The sequence below is a fragment of the Gouania willdenowi genome, unplaced genomic scaffold, assembly GCF_900634775.1.
Source record: "Gouania willdenowi unplaced genomic scaffold, fGouWil2.1 scaffold_54_arrow_ctg1, whole genome shotgun sequence".
NCBI classification, from domain to species: Eukaryota; Metazoa; Chordata; class Actinopteri; order Blenniiformes; family Gobiesocidae; genus Gouania; species Gouania willdenowi.
In genome coordinates, this window is record NW_021145218.1 from 237,861 (window position 1) to 264,282 (window position 26,422).

A 26,422-nucleotide genomic window follows, 5' to 3' on the forward strand; every position below is an offset into this window, starting at 1 on the left:
CATGACCACTACACTAACTACATGTATATTTAATCACCTGCTTCATATATTAAAAACAAGATGGAAAATCATATCAAATGCAAAGATAAATGTATTAAATATTCAGACAAATTGGGTTTTAAATCAGATTCTTATATTTTTTTAAAGCATAATTAAATAGGGATTCAAGGCTGATGGGCTGTGGGGTGCAAATGGGAGGGTGTGTATCTGTAGTTTATATGTCTATACCAGGATGTCAGTGTGTTCCTGCTCCAACACGTCTGATATCCTGAAGCAGCTTTGCTAACGAGTCTCCCAGCTGTGTTGGAACAGGGACACATTAAAACCTGTTGGACCCCCGACCCTCCAGGACCAAGTTTGGACACCCCTGAAACTGACTGAGAGCACGGATGTAATGAGTCAGCAAAAAAAGTTAAGAGCTGCCAGTGGAGGATCAGTGACTTCTATAGCGTGATCATCTGAGTGTTAGAACACCTGTGTCACGGACTGAGTTTACCTCATACTGAGATCATTTATGATAATACCGCACACTACGGAAAATGAATTTTTGCTAAAAAATAATAATTCAGTTTTGTTTATTTTTGTTTTCAAAGTGAACAGATACGTGTTTTATTCGTTTATTGGATTAAGTTAAGGTTAGAGTTAGGGTTACATACACATATATACTCATAATTGATCTCAGTACGAGGTAAACTCAGTCCGTGACACCGACCCTTACAGCTCAATCATCAGACCCGCCCACTGGGAATTGTCCCAGTCCTCCTGATTAGCCACTCCAGGCCTGTCTGCATCTATAAAGAGATGAAATTCATATTTAACATCATGTACTGTATTTATTTATTTTACCTTGTCTGCACATGTTGTCAAAAGTCAACACTACAAGAAGTACAATCTTTTTAAGACAGCAATGCATGGTTTGTTATTACAATGATATAAATGTTTTTATTTCATTGACAGGTCTTCAGGCCCTGAAGTTGTCCTTATAGCTCTAAACACTGAGGACTACCAGGGCCCAGGAACCTGTCTGCAAAGGAAATCTTTATTAACAGCATTTCAAAGAAAATATTGAAATATTTCATTGATGTATCACTTCTACATTTATTTCCATTGGGTCAATTATATACTTGGTACATTTTAAATTGCATCTTTGATCTGGAAAAATCCAGCATCAATACTCACTTTGCAATTGTACACCCTGTGATTTAAGAAGACCATGGATCATCCTAATCCCTGCTCTGGGACACACTGTGTGTCTGAGCTCTAATCTGTCCGTTTGTGTGAGCTGAACACAGGTCTGCCCATAGCAGGGGCTAACTTTGGCTGTGGCTGCTAATTAGGGCTGAATGCCTAATATGTGAATCAGAGTCATGATGTAGCTTTTGTCCCTCTTAAAACTTGTGTACAAAGCTGACCGACAACATGACGGCATCGTATTTTACACTTACCTCCTCAAGATTGCACCACACAGCTTCGTCCATGTCTGCATTTGTCAGCGCAGATATTTCTCCAAGACTTTCCATGACATCTTCCACCAACCTTAAAATATAGTCCGTTGGAGAATTTTCCTCCACATACCGAGATATTGCAAATAACTGTCGTTGAACGCCTCTTCTCAATTCATCCACGTCTCCCATTTTTAACTTTCCCTCCAAGAGAAGAGGAATCATGTGATCAGGTATCGACTAGTCAGCCTGGGCAGAATGACCATTGAATTGACCTTTGCTTTTACCGACAGCTTGAGTCATGAAGTAAAAGCAATGTCAAAACACAAACAGAAAAGACAAAGACAAAACAGAAAAAGCACAAAATGGAAAACAAATATACTACTTTTGTACATTTTTTTGATTTTTGATTCTCATTATATTTCCACATTTTTATTATTGCTTGTTTTTATATTTCCTAATTTGTAAGATTGGTTCTCTTTATATTTCCGGGCCGATCCGCAAACGTACTTTGCTCAATCCACAATCACAGTTGAGGATTTACACATGATAATTCATGATAAATACACACAGAAATGAGAAAACACGTGTGTAAATTGTTGATGTATTTGTGGATCTGAAAAACATGTGAAAATCTGAAAAACACGTGAAAATCTAAGAAGTACATGTCAAAATTGTAAATATATTTGTGGATTTGAAAAACACATGTAAAAATTGTGAATCTATTTGTGAATGTTTTTGAGACAAATGTCTCCCCATAGTCATCAGTCTGACTGGATGGTCTCAGAAGCCTTTTGGTGAGGTTTTCAGCAGAGCTTTCCCCCCTGGTGTGACAGACCTCTCTGAATATGGTGGGGGTAATGCAGCACCTCCTTAGTTGGTGCCACTCAGCACTGGAACTCTGCTCTACTGTGATGTTCTCAGTTTGTGTGATGTCACCAAAGATGTTTCAAGAGACGCCATATGATGGTGTTGATGTTCAGAGCAGAGGAATGCACAGGTAGAGGGTCCCAGCCTATAATCAGAGAGTGGCAGCTGTGGGGGAGGAGGGGCTACTGTATGTGGGCGGGGCCTGGGGACTGTCCTTGTTGGCAGCTGGTATGACAGCACACTTACCTCTTACACCTGACCAAACATGGATTATACCAGAAGAACATCACTGGAGACGTCCATCATAGTGATCATGGAGCTTCATCAGCAGTGAGTCCATCATACACGTCCTGAACTTTCAGAGTAGAGATGTCTGGTAGAGTGTAGTTGATGCCTTTATATAAGTTACTTCTGTGAAAAACAACACACAAACAAGTCATGTCATAAATAAGAAAGACGTGTGATTAAAAGGTTGGTTACCATGGTAACTGCTTTGTACCACTTCTGTTCAGTCTCTGTACAGCTGAACACTGGGAGAACAGATGTAATCCTCAGCTGGGAGTAGTGGGCCGTCTGGTACGGTAGAGCTGCCACGTGGCTGCACAAGGCTGTACCTGCCACACAGGTGTACTGGTATCTCTGAATCTTCACTGGTTTGAATCCCTGAGCACAATCTGTGAACAATAGCACATGTTAGTTAGAGAACAACATGTATTGGCTGTAAGTGTAATAATAGAAAGACAACATTAAATTAGTGACATTATGTTAGTAAACTTCTAAACTGTACAAAGTGAAACAGGAAAAAGTTTTATAAAAACTATTTATTTATAGTTAATCATGTAAAATATATATGTGTAATCTCACTTTACTTATTTCATAGAAAAATACAAAATAAATGTTTAATTGAAATTATAAAAACCCAGAACACAATCTAGTTTCTGTGAGAACCATTAATTTTACATTATTTCTAAATATAAAACCTCGGTACCTTAGGACAGTGGTTCACTAACTATATGTACCCATGGTACACCAAAGGACATGTAAAAATATTAAGTTACATCTATTGTATAACACGTGTTATCACTCATATCATGTACAATATTTGTAAATGTCCATTATTAATTATTAATGTCAAATAAAATGTGACAAAGTCAACTAAGAGGCTAAGCTATTTAGCAGAGACTAAGTTAGTGAGCAGAGGCTAAGCTAGTTAGCAGAGGCTAAGCTATTTCGCAAAGGCTAAGCTAGTTAGCAGAGGCTAAGCTTGTTAGCAGAGATTAAGCTAGTTAGCAGAGGCTAAGCTATTTAGCACAGACTAAGCTAGTTACCAGAGGCTAAGCTAGTTAGCAGAGATTAAGCTAGTAAGTAGATACTAAGCTAGTTAGCAAAGGCTAAGCTATTTAGCAGAGACTACGCTAGTAAGTAGATACTAAGCTAGTTAGCAAAGGCTAAGCTATTTAGCAGAGACTACGCTAGTTAGCAGAAGCTAATCTATTTAGCAAAGACTAAGCTAGTTAGCAGAGGCTAAGCTAGTTAGCAGAGACTAAGCTAGTTAGCAGAGGCTAAGCTATTTAGCACAGACTAAGCTATTTAGCAGAGACTACTCTAGTTAGCAGAAGCTAAGCTATTTAGCAAAGACTAAGCTAATTAGCAGAGGCTAAGCTAGTTAGCAGTGACTAAGCTAATTAGCAGAGACAAAGCTAGTTAGCAGAGGCTAAGCTATTAAGCGGAAACTAAGCTAATTAGCAGAGGCTAAGCTAGTTAGCAGTGACTAAGCTAATTAGCAGAGGCTAAGCTAGTTAGCAGTGACTAAGCTAATTAGCAGAGACAAAGCTAGTTAGCAGAGGCTAAGCTATTAAGCGGAAACTAAGCTAATTAGCAGAGGCTAAGCTAGTTAGCAGTGACTAAGCTAATTAGCAGAGACTAAGCTAATTAGCAGAGGCTAAGCTAGTTAGCAGTGACTAAGCTAATTAGCAGAGACAAAGCTAGTTAGCAGAGGCTAAGCTATTAAGCGGAAACTAAGCTAATTAGCAGAGGCTAAGCTAGTTAGCAGTGACTAAGCTAATTAGCAGAGACAAAGCTAGTTAGCAGAGGCTAAGCTATTAAGCAGAGACTAAGCTAGTTAGCAGAGGCTAAGCTATTTAGCACAGACTAAGCTAGTTATCAGAGGCTAAGCTAGTTAGCAGAGACTAAGCTAGTTAGCAGAGGCTAAGCTATTTAACAGAGACTAAGCTAGTTAGTAGAGGCTAAGCTAGTTAGCAGAGACTAAGCTAGTTAGCAGATACTAAGCTAGTTAGCAGAGGCTAAGCTATTAAGCAGAGAGTAAGCTAGTTAGCAGAGGCTAAGCTAGTTTGCAGAGACTAAGCTATTTAGCAGAGGTCAAGCTAGTTAGCAGAGACTAAGCTATCAATCAATCAATCTTTATTTGTATAGCGCCAAATCATAACCAATGGTATCTCAAGGCACTTTACAGTAGAGCAGTCTTAAGGACGGACTCTTCATTTTATGGATACACACATATGCATATATACGTATATACACATACATATGTATCCCACACCCAACATGAATTCATCATGGCGGCAAGGAAAACCTTCTGTTAAGCAGCAGGAACCTTGTGTGGATCCCATTCCTATGATGAACAGCCATCCACGTTATGCTGTGTTGGGTGTGTGTAGAGGAAAGGGTGGAGACAGAGCCGCTGAGACTCTGTAACTCCACACTAAGGATCCCACGGACCTGCAAGACAAAAGCCAGAAGGAGTACAGGAGCAAACACACAAGGGAAGAAGCAGCCATAGAAGGAGTGTTTGAAAGAGGAATGGGACCCTCTCCGGTCCCTCTCTAACCTAAATGACCTCTCTCTTAACGCCCCCTCCAACCTCTCTCCAACCGAGCATGCCAGACCCCCCCCCCCCGGCAGTCTATGCCTATTGCATCTTTACTATGAGCTGGTTCCTAACTAAAAGCTTTACCAAAGAGGAATGTTTTGAGCCTAACCTTAAAGGTAGAGAGGGTGTCTGCCCCCCGAACCGTGGTTGGTAGATGGTTCCAGAGAAGTGGGGCCTGATAACTGAAAGCTCTTCCTCCTATACTACTTTTAGAGACAAATGCTAGTTAGCAGAGGCTAAGCTATTTAGCAGAGACTAAGCTAGTTATCAGAGGCTAAGCTATTTAGCAGAGACTAAGCTAGTTAGCAGAGGCTAAGCTATTTAGCAGAGACTAAGCTAGTTATCAGAGGCTAAGCTATTTAGCAGAGACTAAGCTAGTTAGCAGAGGCTAAGCGAGTTAGCAGAGACTAAGCTAGTTAGCAGAGGCTAATGATATCAATATTAAGATGAATAAATAAATGTGTTAATCACAGATTCATAGAACAATAAACCATCATTTTACCGACTTTATGGATGGACCCCAAAAATCTCTCCTTTATTCCCCCTCATAGATGGTCCTGTCTCCACATGATTGTTCTTTAATGTTCATGTCTGTGTTCAACCACCTTCAGCTACAGTGGGGGTCCCCGCTCTATGGAACCATTATTTTGGGGGTGGTGGGCTGAAAAGGTTGAGAACCACTGGTCTACAGGACTCCACATCCCACAAATCTGTTCTGACAATGTCAATAAGAGAGTCTTTACAGTGGACATCAAAACAAACTTTCCATTGACAAATTCAACCTTTTCCATCTTTTTTCTGGTAAATGATCTTCAGTGATTTATTGATCTATGAGACCAACTCCTTATCTGATAAAGGATGATCGTCTACAGCAGCTTTAATCAATAAAGCTGATACATATTGGGCTGCAATGACTCTACAGTAGCAGGTTCCATTGTGGTTCTTTGTTTCCTTCAGTCTTCACAGTGAGCTGCTCCATTGGCATGTGACCCTGAACAATTGTGATCATGTTCCAACATTCAGAGCTGTTTAGGGATGTCAGTCCACAGTTCCTCTTTATCACCAACTGTCCAGATATCCACTACATTCTGTGCAATGTGCTTTAATGTGTGTGCAAGCATTTACAAACATACTGTAAGTCCCCTCATAATGATCCTATAGTAATCTGATTACCTACAGGCATATATCCAATACTTACGTAACCTTAGCACATGCACACACACACACACACACACACACACACACACACACACACACACACACACACACACACACACACACACACACACACACACACACACGCACACACACGTTTAGCAGTAATGAAATGTTTATTGATGGATGATGGACAGAATGCTGGATCACTACCTACTGCTGTTTTCAGGAGGTCTTGGTAGCTTTTCTTCTCCTGCAGCTCAGCTTGTGATGTCCATGCTGAACTAGCAACAAGTTCAGGCTGCTGCCACGCAGCAAACTCATTCTGATCACTTTTAATAAGAGGGCTGTTCCTCTGATACCACACATTTACAGCTTTTTAATCACATACTATGATACATTCTGAAGCCAAACTGTTGATAGCTCAACAACTTGTGTTTTTAATCAACTTATCAAGTCTCCCCGTGACCCTGAAAAAGGAAGAAGTGGGTCAGAAAATGGATGGATTATCAAGTCTATGAACAAAGCCTTTTTCTCTAATGTTTGAAAGCTGATGAAGCAATGATACTGGTCTGTAGTTAGAGCTGCTTTTATTAACACTCTAATACATGGAACACTTTCACTGTTTGATTATTTATTACAAATAAACCACTTTGGAATGATTTATTGAAGACATATTTGACTTATTTTACTATATATTCTATATTATCTTGAATTAATAAAAAGTTAATATCAAAACAATAAGTTGACATTTCATGATGTATTTTTTTACAATGTGAACTATTTATTTTTAATCTACAGAATGAAAAAACAATGAAAATAAAGTTTTATTGACTCGACTTTTTTGGAATTCATCTGTGTTTCTTGGCTCAACAATCTCCTTAGTGAGGTCGTATCCAACATTCACCAAATACCTGTTAAATTCAGGATTAATATCTGTTATTCTTTCACTACATCATTACTCTTTATCAAATTATTTACATAATCTGTTGTTCTTTTTGATGATTACATCAGTCCATGTTTTTTAATGTTACTCTTATTCTGTTTTAAGTTTTCAGGTTAATATATAGAAAGTGTGTATTCGTACGGTTGCTACTGGAATACAGGTGCTACTGGAACGTTTACCGAAGTACTTAGGGTTAGGTTATAACTCTATATCACAACAATTCTTAGGGTTAGGTTTAGTCTTAGTCACGTGACCTAAACTAGCCAATTAGGGGCGCTGTGTACAGATAAAATGTCAGTATATTGATACGTCAACCGTACGGATAGCCACTGCCTAATATATATCATATTATTTTAAACTTTTCATAATGTTCACTCATTGGTTTTTATATCATGTATGCTTATCTTCTGCTTCTTTAGGTTTATAAAGCTTTTATTCAGGACATTTATCTTAGTGCATACAGTCTCTAAGGCCTCAGTAATCCAAGGCTTGTTCTAAAGCTTCTGATTCCTGCTCTTTGTTTAAAGGACAGTTTTTCTCATGTAGCATCACTAATGTGGACATAAAGACATCATAGACATTGTTTGGATGATCACATTGATAGATCTAAGCCCAGCTCTGGTTTGTAACTGGAAGCTGTTCACTGATATCACTTCTAAATAATCCTCCATCTACTTTCCAATCAGCTGAATGTGTCCAAATGTTAATGATGGATGTGTCAGTGTCTAATGTGACTCTGCTTGGCTTTAGAATGACTAAGAACAGGCCACAGCTGTACATTGGATGTAGAACATCACAAGTCTTTATGTGTCTGTTTGGATTCATAATATTAATAATGAAGTCACTCCAAACACTTTGTATTTTATTGAATCATCAGAGTTATGAAACATGTCAGCTAATGTGTTCTTCAGTGTGTCAATGCACCACCCTGGTGTTCTGTATATACAACTTTATATTATATTCATTTACACACTTAGACATGTGATTAACCTGGACACACCTCCACTCTGAGTCCACATACAGGGAGACTCCGCCCCCTTTTAATCAGTGCTGTTCATTGGGAATAATTCATATCCTTTTAGAACCAAAACATGAACTCTTTCACTGTCTCAGATGTTGATACAACACTAAATTTAAATAAAAAGCCTTATTAATGTAGGAACAATCTCAAACTAAAGAATTCTGCACTTGTTTGACTCATTTTATCAGAATTTGTTAGAAAGACATCATGACTGGATGTGAAAGCAGCGGTTACTCTAAAAGTCTATTTTTAAACTCCTTCAGCTTCACTAAACACTCAGTTTCCAGAGGAACCTTCACTTCCTGTTCTTAGATCCATCCAGTGGATGTTCTTCTCATGGGAACCATGTGTGTTTGATGGAGGATTATGTGCTATCCAATGAAAAGCTCTCCCTCTCTCTGACATGTTTCTCTGTTCAAAGAAATCCAGCACAGACAGTAACACGTCTTTATTTAAAGGAACAAAGCTTCACTGGAGATTTGATATCATTACATTTACATTGATTCAAACTTTATGTCAGAAGGAAGATTTAAGAAGAACTTTAGGATTTATCATGGTTACATAGAACATTGTAAGTTCTAAAGAAAGGCTGGACAGGCTAAAGAACAGATTAAAGAACATTTCAGAGTTAGAATAAATCTATGAGCTGTAATCACAGAGTTGATAGAAATGTAAATATGGTGATAAAATGGGAGTGTTTGGACACTTTGGGCTCCCCTTCCCCTGATATTCATTCAGCACACTGCATGATCCATTCACAGGCTTTAGGCAGGGTTTCCCTGTCAGGAACCATTTCATCACATTCACTTCAACTGTAGAAAAACATACTTTATATAAAACACATCACATCTAAAATCAAGAAAATACTATTATGTGATGTATTAGATACTCATTTAAAACTCATTAAAAATATGAACCCTTTATAAACACAGAGAAAAGAAACAGATTCAAAGGTACATGATGAAGATGGTCTGCATTAACACAGCATGTATATTCATCTACAAGTTAGGATCTGATCATTACTACTATTAGAATGTTAGTCACCTTCTCTACATTCTATAAAAAACTACTAATGATTATTATGTACAGTATACAAACACATCTTTTATATAGAATGTATCAAACTCAAGGCCTGGGGGCCAAATCTGGCCCTTGAGAGGATTTAATTTAACCTGCAGGAGAAAGTAAAAATGACAGTTTATAATTTCTACAATTATTCATGTTTTCTTTAATTCACAGCTCAAAAACGTTCATCATGTCTCAATTTACTACTATAGACGTTTTATTTATTTGTTATGGTTCTTTTTTAAGTGTAGGAGTAGATGTTTTTTTCCTTTCTTCTTGACAGTTTCAGCGATGTCTCTCGCCTTCTTCAGAAGTGTCTTACTGACAACATGTGTGTCAGCCGCAGTGTTGGGAACATTACTTTAAAAAAGTAATTAGTTATAATTACTGACTACTTGTTCAAAAAAGTAACTGCGTTAGTAACTAAATTACTCTATAATAAAAGTAACTCATTACCAAGGAAAGTAACTATTTGCGTTACTATTAAAAAAAAAAGTTGCTCTATGTCAAAGAATTCACATTTTTTAGATGCGTGTGTCGTTGTGAGGTTCTTCATTAAATTTGAGTTGCTTACAATGGATGTGGACAAAGTCTTCACTCCTGGATATAATGAACACTTCACATACACGTTCTTGTCTTTGACCATAATTAATTTAAAGTAGTGTTTGTATCGTCACCTTAAAAATGACAACTTTTCATCAGACTGCTCCACGCTCACCATCTCTGCTGATTCATCAAATCTGCTGTGTTTGTGCGTGTGTGTCGCATGTGCTGGCACGTCGCCTTAGCCAATCATAATCGCTCACCTTGTTTTTAACCCACCTCCTCACAACAGCTGAGTAAGAAGCCAGGGGTGCTTTTGGATAACAGTTTATTCAATCAATGCATGTAACGCACCACATTTAACGTTCAGTAACGATAACGGCGTTGTAACGGCGTAAAAAGTTATTAGTTAGATTACCCCGTTACTGAAAAACAAACGCCGTTACATAACGCCGTTATTTTAAAAGCCGTTATTCCAAACAGTGGTCAGCCGGCAGATTTTTGACAGCCGGCACGAGCGCCACACCCAGCAGAGCAGTCCGATCCACCGAGCCAGCCACGCCCACACCAAACCGGCATGTCAAGGCGAGCCCAACAGACCTGACCGCCCCGCCGGGCGTAACATATATGAAATTTAAAAAAAAACCCACAGAAAAAAAATCTGAAAGACGTGTTAAAACCACTAATGGAGATAAAAATAACAAAGGAAGCTTTTAATCATCTCGTACCCACAGCAAGCATCACCCCCCATATCTATGGCAACCCTCTGCGACCCATAGTAGACAGTATCGGCTCAATAACATACAACTTATCCAAAACATTGGTGGAAATTATTAAACCCCTTCTAGGACTCACAGCCATAATGAGCAGTTTTTTTATGGAGGACCTGGAGCAAAGAGCCATTATCACAGCACCATCACTTCTCAAACCCACCCTCTGGAAACGATACGTCAATGACATACTGGAGAAAATTAAGACTGGACACACCCAACGCCTCACCGACCATCTCAACACCATGGACACCACAGGAAACATCAGATTTACGCATGAGGAGCACTATAAAACACTGCCATTTCTGGACATTGACATTCACCACAAGAACGACGGCAGCATAAAAATCACAGTTTACAGAAAGCCCACCCACACCGACCAGTACCTGCACTGGACTTCAGAACACCCAACTATACACAAACTCTGTGGTCAGAACATTATACGAAAGGACCAGTTTCATTACGGAAGAGGAAGACAGACAACAGGAGGAGCAACACATCCAGCAGGCACTCACATGCTGCCAGTACCGCAAGTGGGTCATCAACAGCTCCTGGTACACCCAAAAGACAAAATCGAAGGGGAAAACAAAAACCATGCTACTCCTCCAATAACACATACATCAGGGAAACAGGAAGACCATTTCACACAAGGAAAAAAGAACACCAGAAGGAATGCGAGAAGGAAACAGCAACACGACTCACAGGATCGCAAAAAGAAACAGCACTACAGGAAAACCTCAAATCTGCAATATCAGACCACTGCAAGAGAAACATACACGTTATAGATTGAGACGGGGAGAGGATCATCGGGGCAGAAGAAAACAAACACAAACGTTGGATAAAGAGGCCATTGAAATCAGGAAGCGTGCGAAGAAGGCCATGAACAGGGACGAGGGGGGCAACATGCTCTCACACACTTGGGACACCTTACTACAGAGAAAATAATCGGTGGGGGGTTCGTTACACTTGGTGGGGCGGTCAGGTCTGTTGGGCTCGCTGCGACATGCTGGTTTGGTGTGGGCGTGGCTGGCTTGGTGGATCTGACAGCTCTGCTGGGCGTGGCACACGTGCCGGCAGTCAAAAATCTGCCAGACACGTCACACGCTTTCTCTAATTCAGTTGTAGATTTCTCAGCCTCTCTATAAACAAATATTAAGGAAACTCCACAATATTAGCAGGGTTCACAGTTTTCCCATGCTGACATCACATGATGGAGTTATTTTAAACACAAATTGTTGCAGGAACTCTTCATTTTTGAAAGTTATGCAAATTTTTCCTAAATTATTCAACAACATTTTCCAATTTTAAAGTATAGTTACTCACTAAGATCCTACAGGAACTGATATCTGTCACTTATTGTATTGTTGGTGATTTACATACTTTACATTTCATTTATAGGTGGAAGTATAAACTCGGGCTAGTCTTCCTATAATCTGCAGCCCTTTGGAGCCCAAACTGATCTGTATTTGAACCCTCAACTAAAATGAGTTTGACAGCCCTGATATAGAATCTGTCATTAGTGTATAATAATAATAATAATAATAATAATGTAAATCATTCTTCATATACATCATGTATGAATACAGAAGCTATATAATGTATATCCTGTAAAGAAAGTGAACAAAGGGAAACTTCTTCCTGCTTCTTTTCAAACTGATCATTGTATTGATCTTTTCTTTCAGACCACACCTTCAAAGATCAACAACTTCTTGAACTGTTGGTGTCCATTTTCCAGCTGACAGCAGGTTTATGTTGGAATCCTGTGCAGCCTGATCTCTGGGTTCTTCAGTCCAACACTGGAACCAGAAGGTGTCGTCACCATCCGTGTGTTGCTGGGATCTGAAGATGATTCCTGCTCCATGTCTCCATCCACACAGAGATGTGAGTGAAGAACAGATGAAGTGCTGAAGGTCTTCCCACACTCATCACATCTGAGAACATTCTTCTCATGAACTCGTTGGTGGAGATTAAGGTGAGATTTCCACTTGTAAGACATTCCACATGTGTCACATTTATGAGGTTTTTCTGATGAGTGGCTGATTTGGTGACATTTTAACTGTTGATATGTTATAAAAACTTTGTCACACTGGTCACAGGGACACACTTCATGTCCAGTGTGAGATCTCAGGTGTTCAGTGAGGTGTTGTTTCTGTTTATATATTTTCCCACAGTGGTCACAGTGATACAACTCTGCTCTGGAGTGAGTCTGCATGTGACTCGTTAAAGATGATCTTTGTGCAAAAGTCTTTCCACATTGTTCACATCTGTGAGCTTTGATTCCACGATGAATGAGGACATGTTGACTGAGGTTTCCAGAATGACGAAAAGTATTTCCACATTCATCACATTCAAACATTTGAACTCTAGTATGAACGACTTTGTGATTTATTAAGGTAGAACTCTGGGTAAAATTCTTTCCACACTCGTCACAGTTAAATGGCTTTGACCCAGAATGGATTCTTTGATGTTCAGTGAGGTTTGATTTCCTGGTAAAGGCCTTCCCACACTGGTCACATGTATGTTTAGCTTTAACTCCAGCTTGGCTCTGCTGTTGAACTCTTTGCTCTGAAGTTTTTCTCTTAGATTTGTTTCTTTGTTGTGGCTGAGCTTCATGGTCCTGAGAACGTTGAGGTGTCACTTTGTTCTGGCTTCCAGAGTCCTGTAGAACAGTTAGAGATTAAACACAGAGAAGGAACCAAACAAACATTTGTGAATCAGTTGTTAAACCTCCAGCCCTAAACCAGCTCAATGTGAAAAAATGGACATTGGCGCGTTAGCGCCCCCTACAGTGTGAAGAGAATTTAATATGAAACAAATGTCCTATGTTAACACACTTTTCCTAGGCCGTTTCACTGACAGGGCTCAAAGTCACTGCAGATCATCTAGAGAAGTGGAACACCAAAAGCGAACCATGAATTTTTGCTAACTTTTATGGTGTTTGCAGGGCAGAGCCGTGAATCTTGGCCTAATTTTTATTTTATTTTTAAATACACATAATGACTCCAAAAATCATACATTACAGAAAAATACACCAAACAAAATAAAATATAGAGTGAGTTGCTCCGCCGGCCAGTCTGGGCGCCTGGGCCTGGTTCCCTGGGGCGTGCCTTCGCTAAGGGTGCCGCTGGTGCGGTGGCCCAGGCCGCCCCGCCCCCCTCCCTCCCCGGGGGCTCACTTAGAGGAACGCAGGGGCCGACTTGTGTAGCTTCGGGGGGAGGGAAGGGTGAGTTGTGGGACCTCGCCCGCGTTGGGGCCTCCCCTGGGTCGTGCTGGGTGGGTGTGTGTGGGGGCGCGGCCGGTGGCCCCTGTCCTGGCAGATCCGCTGCGGGAGTGGTTGGTCTGCTGGCTAGGGGCGCCGGGCCCCGTGGGTGCCGTGTCTGGGCGAGGGTGTCCCGGGGGTGAGTCTTTGGGTTCGGCGTCTCGGGGCGCCCCCCGCCGTATGCATGGGACTGGCCACGGTTCAGCGGGGTGCCGCGCCACCTTGGGTGGAGTGGGGCTGGTGCCCGCTGTCCTCCGGGCTGTGCTGGCGTCGGGGGTGTCTCGTGTCGGCGCGTGGGTGATTAGGGGTGGCCTCCGTGGGAGGGGGGTGCTCTGCTGGCGACGTTGGTGTGGGGTTGCGGTGCCTGGCTGGGGGTGCATGGGTTCGCCTGCCTGTCGGTCTGTGGCCGGCAGGGTGGCCTTGCCTGGGTGGTTGGTGGCGTCCTCTCTCGTCGGGGGAGCCGGGGCCGCCCACCTGTGGTGTCGTGCGGGCCTGCGCTGGCCCTGGTGTGGCCGCCGCCTGCTCTAGCGGGGCGGGCCACTCTGGGCCGGCTGGCGGCGGGGTTCGCCTCCTGGGCTGCTGGGGGATGTGGCTGGTGCCTGGTTCCACCTGGGGGGTCCCGCCGTGCTCCGTACGGCCGGCATGGTCCGGGGGGGTGCCGTGGGGGGTCTGCAGTTGTGCTGCTCGGCGCGTCCCTGGGGCCCTCAGTGCCGCGTGCCCGTCGGCGCCATCTACCCTCTCCGGTGGCCTGCCACGCGGATGGGCCGGGCTCCTACCAGACAGGCCTCCTCCATGGGCACTTCACATTACTCACTCCCAGCTGGTCTGGCTCACCCACTTGTTGCGCCACACTCACATACCCAACCCTTGGGGGGCTGGATGGTGGGGCTGGGGGTGGAGGGGGCCGCCGCCTGTGCTATTAAGTAGTGGCAAGGGGGCGGCACTCCCACCTCTGGCTGCTCTACTAGTCTCTCCAATTTTAATTACACCTCAACACACCACCCCCCGGAGAGTGGGATAACCACTTCCACCCTCCGGAGCTATTGCACCACATACACATATATACACATAGGCTGGATGCCTAGATGAACACATACATTCACTCAGGGGATAGGGAAGTGCCTCTCCATTTCCCACCACAGGGTGGTGGGTAACTTCACACATTTGGGCCTGTCGGGAGGGGGCCGGGCCCCTCTGTTGATGGCTGGGCCGCCGTGTGGGGATCGGAAGGGTGCGGTCGAGCGTGGCGGGGCGGTGGGTCTCTGGGGGGCTGTTGCTGGGGGCTCTCTTTGCGGGCTCTCTCCGGGCGGTGCTGGCCTGGTGGGGCATGGGGGTGCCCACCTCGCGGTGTGTGGGTCTGGGGTGGCCTGCCGCGTCGGTGTAGGGGGTGGGCGCGCTGGCCTCTGCGGGGCGAGGTTGCTTGGCACTCCGGGATGGTGCTCTTTGCTGGGGGGCGGCTCTAGCTGTTCCGGTGGTTAAGGTCAGTATCGGCCGCTTGGTAGGTCTGTCCTGCTATCTGCGGGCTGGCAGGTGGGTGGGTTCTGCGTACTTGGCGCGGGGCTGCTGCTCCGCATCAGTTGTGTGCCGTTGGGGTGCCTCGCTCCCGCGGTGGCGGCCACCAGTCGCCCTTGCGCCGGGGGGAGCATTGCCCCGTTGCTTGCGCTGTCCGGTGGGGGCGGGGCCTGGGCTGCTGTTCTTGCACCACCTGGGGCTGTGCGGTCTTGCTAGGATGTGGCCTGGTCGTGCGCTGGGGTTTGGCCCGGGGGCTCGCCCTTGGGGGTTCCCTGTCCTGCGGTGGTGCCCTTGGGGTCCGGCGGGCCTGGCCGGCTGTCCGGGCCGGTCCTCGCGGGAGTCTTCCGGGGCGGGTGGTGCGGGCCGTGCCCTACCATGCCTGTGGGTGCGGCGCCGGGTGGCCCCGGCTTGGGCGGCGCCTTATGTGGCTGGGCCCTTTGGTGGGGTGGGGGCTTTCTAGGGCTCATCGCGCGGGCGGCATCAAGGAAAGGCGATCTGGCGCGCTCTGGGGTGCCTGGTCGGTGTGCCTGGGGGCAGCATCCCCTTGGTGCCCTCAGCGACTATGGGTGTGGTCGCTGTCCATGGGGGCGCTGCTCTTGGTGCTGCTTCCGTTCCGGGTCCTTCTGGCCTGGGGTCTGGTCCCTGCTGGCTCTGGACACGCCGGCGAGTGCCCGCTGGCTGCCCGTTCGGCGCGGCTCTGGCCGTCTGCTGGGCGTGGGCCTTGGCTCCGCTGCTGGAGTCTTGGGCGGGGGGCTCTCTGGGCCCTCCCCTCGGGGGTTGGGTGCTTGGGTGTGGGTCAGTGTGGGGACGTGGGATGCTGGCGGGGGGCCTTGGGGTCGGTGGCGGGATGCGCTAAGTGCTCGGTTGCTTGGGGCATCCTCGGATGTGTGTGTGGGGGGCAGTGGCTGCCTCTCAGCCTGGGATTTCGGGGGCGTCTAGGGGGTTGCTCGGCTGTGGGGGGGTGGCCTGGGGCTCCCTGGCCCCCACTCTTTCTGCTGGCCTGGCTGCATCTGCGGGCCCGGGGCAGTTCTTGGGTTTGCGGTAGCGGTTTTTTGCACATATACTGGTATACGATGCACTGGCACGCCTTGGGATGTGCGATAAAACTTATACTGGGCTTAACTTTAGACACGTTTATCCCAAATACCTGCTTTAGGTCCTACCACTCACTCATTCTCCCTGTCCACAGCCACCACCATTATAGCTAAGCTTTACACATATCACTATACTGGCTTGATTACACAACATAATAAGTACAATATATTCTACAACTTCACATCTCACACTCACTGGAAAACAGTCTATTCTTCCCCACCCTTTCTATTTCCTACCTTGAGTCTCTCCTCCCTGCTCCCTTTCCCCTCCACCTAGGTGTAACACTGCTCTCCCTTTTTATATCCTCCCAATAATAAAAGATTTCTTACCCTTCCTTAGGGAGGGCTGGTGATGGTCACAATTAAGCAATAAAATAAATCAATTTATTTTATTGCAATAACAAAACATGCATTGCTGTCTCATAATGATTGCACTTCTTGTAGTGTTGACCTTTGACAGCATGTGCAGACAAGAAAAAAAAAAAGAAAAAAGAAAAAGGAAAAAAGAAAAAAAAAATATGGAAATTTGTAAAAAACTTTCTTTACTTCTTTTCTCAATTAATTAATTTAAATCTAATTTTAAACCGTATTTAATTTGCAGAATACCATACGAGATACTTGTTAAGCTTATTTTCTACAATGCTTGTCCAGCTTGAAAGAACATGGATGGAACACAAGTAAGACGTGAGATCACCTCAGCTTTTAAAAGTTTATTCAGTTTTGTTGTAGGTTTTGTAGCAGGTTGAAAACCTTAAAGAAAAGGATGAAAAAGAGAGAAAGGAAGAATGAGTTCTAATCAAATGTTTTTAAACAAATGAACCACCTGAGCTTTTCCTATTTTAAATATTTTATTTATTAAATAAATTAATGTTCTGCTATTTAATGTTTTTAAATATACCAACAATAACTATTTCTATTTGTAAAATCAAATCATGTGCTTTGGTGTACACATTTTAACCATTTTTATTAAAGTCTAACTTATTAACAATGTATTTTACCCATAAACATATTTATTAATTTTATTCTTCTTCGTTTTACCCTAAACTACACTATAAAATCACAATATACAGTATATCATACATAATTTTTGGATTTGAAAATAAGGTACATTTTCTGGTGCCCACTACCAACCGTCCCACCTGCCCAACCAAGCTCCAGCATCCCTTATATTTTAAGATAGGTGTAGAATAAATCTAAAATACCCACTTGTCAACCACTTACTAAATACAATGATATGATTAGAATCTGGTAGCATTGAAATACTGTGAACATTCCTACTAGGGTTGGTGATATGGAGCAAAACTCAACTACCTCAATATATTTTCTCTAAATGGTGATAAACGATATAAATCTAGATAATTTTATCAAATAAAGTCTGATCAGAAAGACAATTCTGGGTTAAATTTGCTGGTGGAAAATGCCACACAGTGGCAATTATTAACAAACAGCAGATCAATATGTGCACTCATTAACCATCTAACTGAGCTTTACATGTTGTTCTGAGAAGTAAAAACAGCGACTCCTAAAACTAGTATTTTGATACATAAGCTATAATATATACATGCATATATAGATATGAAATATTGTAGTTTTCTATATCGCCAAAATAGAAAACTCGACACATCTTGAATCTCGATATATCGTCCAGCCCTAATTCCTAAATTATAAAACAGCCTAAATAAAAACATAAATGTGTATATGAAGCACATGTGTTTATTTAATATACTTACAGTTTATATACAAGTCAACACGTTACATATTTATGGTTAATTTCACATTGCTTGTCTTTAAGTCAGACATTAACATTTTATTTTCATTATATATTTTATTATAATTTCTCATACTCACTCATGTGGTTCTCTGGTATTCACTAATGACTTATTCGACACATTTATTACAGACTTTACATTATTTAACACTTTATAAACAGTGTATATTTGTGTAGCTTGTGATTGGCTGATGATGGTGACTTATGTCGTTTCTTACGCTGTGGTAGACGCTAAAATCTCAGTTATTAATCTAACAGAACGTGTAACTGTGTCAGATCCTGATGGTCTTTAGGAAGGTAAACTCTATGTCACATTTTACAACGTATTTACACCAGTTCTTTGTTTTTTTCACCAGAACGTCTTCATTCATCATCTCTGTTCCGAGTTGTTTCCGGGTTTGTTGCCGCTGTCAGCACTAATCTTGCGAGAACTGCCACTCAGGCCATTTCAGGTGGCAGTTCTCGCGAGGCTAGTGACGGCGTTCAGTTTAATAAGGCATCTTTTAATTATTACTACAGTAAAATACGGAATATTTCCGGGAAAATACTAATACGGGACAATGGCGGGAAAGAGGGGTAAAATACAGGAGTTTCCAGGCCAAAACGGGATACTTGACAGGTATGATACATATATTGATTGGATCAAATAGTACCTTAATGTATTTTGACTAAGATGTCACTAAGCAAACAAACTGGTAAAGCCAAACACTATGGCTGTAGAGTTAACTTACATTTGGGTCAAAATACATATAAACATGGAATCAGATTGTGTACTTTAACATGACCTATATTCTAACTTAAATACGTGCTTTTAGGAGCTGAAAATAAACCATAATAATTCAATAAATCTGAAGACACTAACAACATCTCTGAGCTCCTCCACTGCATTATCTGAGAGTCCAAACACACAGGTGTGATAGATTTTCAGTCAAAGTAGTAAAAGGAGGAGCTTAGACCTAATACTTATGTTGGGGCTCCATCTAGTGTCTAATTGTAGAACTACACCTGACCTCAGGTGGAGTGGACAGAACAGGTGAGAAGTGAGAGAAGGTTGAGAGTGTTGGGAGAGGTGTTTTCTTCTGGAGTCTTGGAGCGTTTGGAGTGCCTTTGTCTCTGAGTGCGCTAACAACTACACTAGGGCCCTATAAAATCCACTGTGATGGCATCACAAAATCGAACAATAAAAACGGAACCTACTGTTGAACGCGGAAATGGACAGAATTGGGTTTAAACGCTGTCGCCCTGAAGGAAAGATTGTTTTTTATGCAGAATCGTCCTTCCAACTCTCTTCGTGGTCTTTTCAAACACCACCTAAACACCGTCTAACCTGGCAAAAAACTACACAAATCATCACTGGTGCCTAAATCAGAGCCACCAGTGCCTGTTTAACTTTAACATGTCTGAGACGCTCTGTCTGTTTCCCATAGCGCTGCTGTGCTCCGTGAAAACAAGACTTGGCTTTTTTTTTTCACTTGTCTGCACATGCTGTCAAAGGTCAACACTACAAGAAGTGCAATCATTATGAGACAGCAATGCATGTTTTGTTATTGTAATGAAATAAACTGATTTATTTTATTATTAATTTTGACCATCACCAGCCCTCCCTAAGGAAGGGTAAGAAACATTTATTATAGGGAGGATATAAAAAGGGAGAGCAGTGTTACACCTAGGTGGAGGGGAAAGGGAGCAGGGAGGAGAGACTCAAGGCAGAAAATAAAAAGGGTGAGGAAGAATAGATTATTTTACAGTGAGAGTGAGAAGTGAAGTTTAACAGTGCATGTGCATATTATGTATGGTGATAAGTGTGAAGCTTAGCTATAATGGTGGTGGCTGTGGACAGGGGGAAGGAGTGAGTGGTAATACCTGTAATACCTAAAGCAGGTATTTGGGATTAACGTGTCTAAAGTTAAGCCCAGTGTGAGTTTTATCCCACATCCCAAGGCGTGCCAGTGTATCGTAGACCAGTATATGTGCAAAAACCGCTACCGCAAACCCAGGAACTGCCCTGGGCCCGCAGATGCAGCCAGGCCAGCAGATAGAGTGGGGGCCAAGGAGCCCCAGGCCACCCCCCCATGGCCGAGCAGCCCCCAGACGCCCCCGAGATTCCAGGCCGAGAAGCAGCCACCGCCCCCCACACACATACATCCGAGGAAGCCCCAAGCAGCCGAGCACCCAGCGCATCCCGCCACCGACCCCAACCGCAGCAGAGGAGCCAAGGCCCACTCCCAGCAGACGGCCAGAGCCGCGCCAAACGGGCAGCCGGTGGGCCCAGAGCCAGCAGGGACCGGACCCCAGGCCAGAAAGAGCCGGAACAGAAGCAGCACCAAGAGTAGCACCCAGAGCAGCCCCCCCAGGGACGACGACCACGCCCATAGCCGCCTTGAGCACCAAGGGGACGCTGCAAGTCGCCCTGCTGGCCCCCAGGCGCACCGACCGAGCACCCCAGAGTGCGCCAGATTGCCTTTCCTTGATGTCGCCCGCGCGATTAGCACTAGGCAGCCCCCCCCCACCAAAGGGCCCAGCCACACCGCAGAGCTCGGCTCAGAGGGCGCCGCCCAAGCCGGGGCCACCCAGTGCCACACATGGTAGGGTGCACACCCACCCCAGCCCACGAACCGGCCACAACCCAGCAGGACCGCACAGCCCCAGCCGGCACAAGAACAGCAGCCCAGGCTCCACCCACCACCGGACAGCGCAAGGCACGGGGCAATGCCCCCCTTGGCGCACAAGCGACCGGCTGCCGCCATCGCGGGGAAGAGGCACCACAACGGCACACAACCGGTGCGGAGCAGCAGCCACTCACCCACCCGCCAGTCCGCAGATAGTAGGACAGACCTACCAAGCGGCCGATACCGACCTCAACCACCGGAACAGCTAGAGCCACCCCCCAGCAAAGAGCTCCAACCCGCAGCGCCAAGCAACCCCGCCCCAAACGCCAGCACCCACCAGCGCACCCACCTCGCCTGCCCCGGACCCACACACCGCGGGGAGCGCCCCCAAGGCAACCAGGAGACGAGACAAGCACCAAGCCCCACCCGAAGGGAAGGGGCACCCCCACGCCCCACCAGGCCGGCACCGCCCGGAGAGACCTCGCAAAGAGAGCCCCCAGCAACACCCCTCCACTACCCCCAGAGACCCACCGCCCCGCCACACCCAACCGCATCCTACTGATGTATTTGTACTCTACACAACAGCCCAGCCATCAATAGAGGGGCCGGGTCCCCACCCGATAGGTCCAAATGTGTGAAGCGACCCACCACCCTGCTATGGTGCCTCTCCATTCCCCAATGGAGAGGCACTTCCCTATCCCCTGAGTGACTGTGTGCATTTAGTGAATGTATGAAGTGCTATCAAAAAAAGGTGGATGGAGGGGAGCGTTGCTCCCCATCCGACCTATGTGTATATATGTGTATGTGGTGCAATAGCTCCGGAGGGTGGAAGTGGTGGTCGCACCCTCCGGGGGGTGGTGTGTTGAGGTGTACTTAAATATGGAGGAATTAGTAGGGCAGCCAGATGTGAGAGTGCCGCCCGCGCGCCACTACTTAGTAGCACAGGCGGCGGCCCCCTCCACTCCTAGCCACACCATCCAGCCCCCCAAGGGTTGGGTATGTGTGTGTGGTGTAACAAGTGGGTGAGCAAGACCAGCTGGGAGTGAGTGACGTGAAGTGTCCATGTAGGAGGCCTGTCTGGTATGAGCCCGGCCCGTCCGCATTGGCGGGCCACCGGAGAGGGTAGATGGCGCAGACGAACACGCGGCACTGCAGGCCCCAGGGATGCGCCGAGCAGCACAGCCGGAAACCCACCCCACGGCACCCTCCAAACCATGCCGGCCACACGGAGCACAGCGGGACCCCCCATTCCCCAGGTGCAGCCAGGTACCAGCCACATCCCCCAGCGGTCCAGGAGGCGACCCTCGCCAGCCCAGAGCGTCCCGCCCTGCCCCATGACTCAGCTTTAATAAGCTTCACCTGCTCAGAGCGCTTAAACATCTCATCAGAGCTACAGAAGATCTGGATAAAGTTGTTCTGTTGTTGTGGACTAGACCATCAATACCAGTGATTGTAGAGTCTGAAACATTGTAGATTATTGATAACTTCTGATACTGTAAATATTCTAGCCTCTAGTGGTAAAAAAAACACTTTTTACACATGATGTCTTGCACATTTACTTTTGTTTAATCATTACGGTCTGGAATGATGTCATCAGGATCATTTAAATTAGGTTCATTTAAATTAAGTTGATCAAAACTTAATCAATAAACCTGATCAAATTCCGTAAACCATTGATCCCTGAGGGGAAATATAGTGACATTAATGCTGTTCTCCTACATCTTTATATGACATGAATATTAAATTAAAAAGGAGCAGTCAGAATAATCCATGTCAGTACAACTAATGTATACCTTTTAATTGTATCTTACTCATTATTTTAAATTACATTTTTATTTTTGACATACATTTTTGTTTATTTATATTTATATTAGTATTTATTTTTGTTTCCTCACAGTACAACTTATATCTTCCATTTAATTGTATCTACTTTATTTTTCATTCATGTATTCATTTGAGCAACATATTACAAAATTATTTTACATAATAACAAAACTAAAACAATTGTGCTAAAAAAGGAATTATAGAGTTTTTTTATTCATTAGTATTTTGTTTCCTCACAGGAGTTTAAAACTAAAATTTTCAGAAAAGTTAATTATTTCAAAAAAAAAAAAAAAAAAAAAAGAAACGGAGTTTTAAAAAAATGATGTAAAAAAAAGATTTTGGAAAACAAAAACAAAACTCATATGCATTTTAATTGTATGAAATATTTTTTTAAAATTGTAAATCAAATTGAAATCGCAATATGTGTCAGAAAAATCGCAATTAGATTTTTTGTGAAAATGGTGCAGCCCTAATTAAAACACAAAATGCATTGAAGCTGTGATTATACCGTTTAATTCCATCCAAATAATGATGTTTATAACGTGGACCAAGTACAGTTGTGATGTATTAAAGGCTCTGTGTTAATGTTGGGCTACATGTAACTACAATGTCTAATAGGAATGTCCCGATACAACTTTTTCATTTCTGATATGATTCCGATATTGCATCCTTGCGTATCGGCCGATACCGATATTGATCTGATATTAGCATTAATCATACGTACTATTTTTTTATTCTTTAATCACATAAAATAATAATTACTTATTTTGTAGTGTTAAATGTTAGCAAAGGCTTGATCAAGTGATGTCACTCAAACAGAGAACAATAGTCACCAACAGTAGGTATGAGAAAAACTGACTCATTTAATAGTCATCAATGTTAACCTTAAACATAACATATCTGCAGTATTCTACAATTTAATAAAATAAATAAAAAATAAATTATAAGACCCTGAAAAATAATCAAAATAAATCCAATAGGCCTTGGGGGACCATATTTTTGTCAATCTTCCAGTCATGCAGCATCTCCTCCATGGTGTTTTTGATTGCATCAGCAGTGTTTGAACCTCTGATCTCACGTGCATGTAACACCACTCTCTGCAATGTATTGAGAGTGAGGAGTCACGTGATGAGTTGGGTTGTTTTGGGGGGGGTCTGAGCCCGTCAGCCATGATGGTGGTAGACGCCCCCAGAATTTCACGCATTCGCCAGAGCCTTACTTTTTGCATAGAGGAATACGACAAGGAAAAAGAAGAAAAGCAATGCAAAAAGAGAAGGCGAAAGAAAAGGGACCTTACAGGAACAAACTGATACCAAGCGCAAAAAAGAGGTATTTGGAGAAGCTAGTGGACATTCACAACATCGACCCGTACGAGCTATCTGCAGCAAAATGGCACAGAGACCTGGACCTTTTACCTCCCTGCACATACATGGACATCGTAAATTACGTAGTTTTTGGTGTAAGTTACTACACAATGCAGGAGTTCAAAAGCCACAAGTCTCTGGAAAGTTACGAGACTTTCTGCTGCGGCTGGGTCCAGGACTTGGTCATCTACAAGCCTCCAGCTGGTGAAAACAGCGTTGTACTGGCAAAAGTAAGTTTCTTCACATATGTGTTTTAGTGTGTTGTAATTACATTGCATTTAGCAGACACTTCTTGACCAAAATGACAAAGTAATTAACTGCATGTTTCGTAAACACCACATTGCAATGAGATGTTCAATGTACATAAACGTTTCCAACATGTTTCAATGTAGGCTAAAGCTGTGTATGTTTAGCTATTTAGTTGTAATTTGCTTTTGTTTGGAGCTGTAAAGTGGACAAAGATCTGGGCACAATGGGCAATGGGCAAGGGTACTTAAAAATGTGAATGCAAGATGTAAGTAAGTAAGTAAGTAAAGAATTTATTTCAAACCTGCACACAACACAAAACAACTTACAGGCATACAAACAAGTGCATGGTTTAAAAAGGAGATGGATGAAGCAGACACTTACAGTATATAATTCCAATCCCCCCACTCACCCTCCACAGACACTACATCACAAATTACAATAATAATACAAAAACAATACCTCCGCTACTACCGCGTTAAAAACACATGTAAACAATCTGTTTTGCCGCGGGACTTCTGCCAACATGGCGGCGGGGGAGGAGCTCTAGGCCGTGACGACAACTCCTCATTCTCAATAGTCAGCGTGTACCCAGTGCACAGCTGGGCTCAATAAGGACAGTGGTCGATGGTCTGAGCTACAGATGTCGGTGGTGAAGCTAACAACTTTAGCTTTCTCCACATGTGGCAATTAGGAATGTGCGATATTTTATCGTTTATGATTCATCGTCAAAAACATTCTCACCGGTAAGAACATGTCATCCCTCAATATAAACAATAAATTTCCATGTCGGAAATTAGCGAGTACCACGAGCCATTTGTCCCTCAATTTAGCTAAGAATGCCCCCCCAAGAAAAACGTGTTCCACGGGCCAAAACTGCCCCTGTTTGTTGTCAACAACTGATTATTCTCTGGAGCGGAACGTTCTGACGTGCACCGCCACCGCCCTCCTCAGACACCACCGTCTGTGTGTGTGAGGTGCTACTCTCAGCTATCTGAAGCTACCGTGCAGCGATACATCATAGACCACTACTTGGTTAAAACCAAACAACCATCCAACAAAGGGAACCTATTCAAGTTCCTCCGTCAGATCCACAAACACAGGGACAGAGATGTACCTGTAGCAACGATTATGAACTGGAAACTCAACTGAAGCTAACTATGCTAAGCTAACACACCGACACACAGACTGAGCTAAAAGCTATAGCTAACTACTCCATATAAAGAATAGACAAAATACAAAGAACACGTCTTACTGTCATAAAACCACAGAGAGTCACAGATTTGTTTATGGTCAGATTTAACACTTTACTATAAAAGGATTAAAATTAACATGTCACGTTGTGTGAAATAAATGTTAGTATAAATAATAAACTAACAATGGTTTGCACAGATTCAGCAAACCATTGATCCCTGAGGGGAAATATGGTGACTGTGACATTAATGCTGTTCTCATACATTTTTAAATCACATAAATAATAAAAAAAATGAGCAGTCATAATTAGGGCTGGGCGATATGGCCTTTTATAAATACCGCGATATTTTTAGGCCATGTCACGATACACGATATATATCTCGATATTTTGCATTACCCTTGAATTAACACTTTGATGCACAAAATCACACCAGTATGATGATTCTATATGTCTACATTAAAACATTCTTGATCATACTGCATTCATATATGTCAATTTTAAACTTTCATGCAAAAAAGGGGATATCACAACTAAGTCAAAGTTGACATAACTGTATTTATTAAACAGTGAGTGGCTCAAACATAAAATTGTCAACAGAAAGTGCACGTTCTGTGCAAAATTGTCACAGAGACATTTCAAAACAAGACATTAGTGCAGGATGCAACTCACATGGCATTTCAAAACACAAAATTAAAGTGCACTTTTTGTACATAATGCCACTACAATATTTTAAAAACAAATAGTGCCCTTTTGTGCATGTTGTCATTAAGATGACATTTCAAAACAACACTAAATTTAAGTGCACCTTTTGTGCATAATGCCACTAAGATATTTAAAAAAATATATATA

General features: G+C 43.4%; 1 long non-coding RNA gene across 1 annotated transcript in view; it reads right to left on the reverse strand.

The window, feature by feature from the left end:
- Positions 1 to 2,509: 2,509 nt before the first annotated feature.
- LOC114460607 (uncharacterized) overlaps positions 2,510 to 26,422 on the reverse strand; it is a 28,862-nt gene continuing 4,949 nt past the window's right edge. The window contains exons 2-3 of the long non-coding RNA XR_003673688.1: positions 2,793 to 2,986; positions 2,510 to 2,723 (exon numbers count right to left, since the gene is read on the reverse strand). This is a non-coding gene — a long non-coding RNA (uncharacterized LOC114460607). The remainder of the gene's footprint in view (positions 2,724 to 2,792; positions 2,987 to 26,422) is intronic.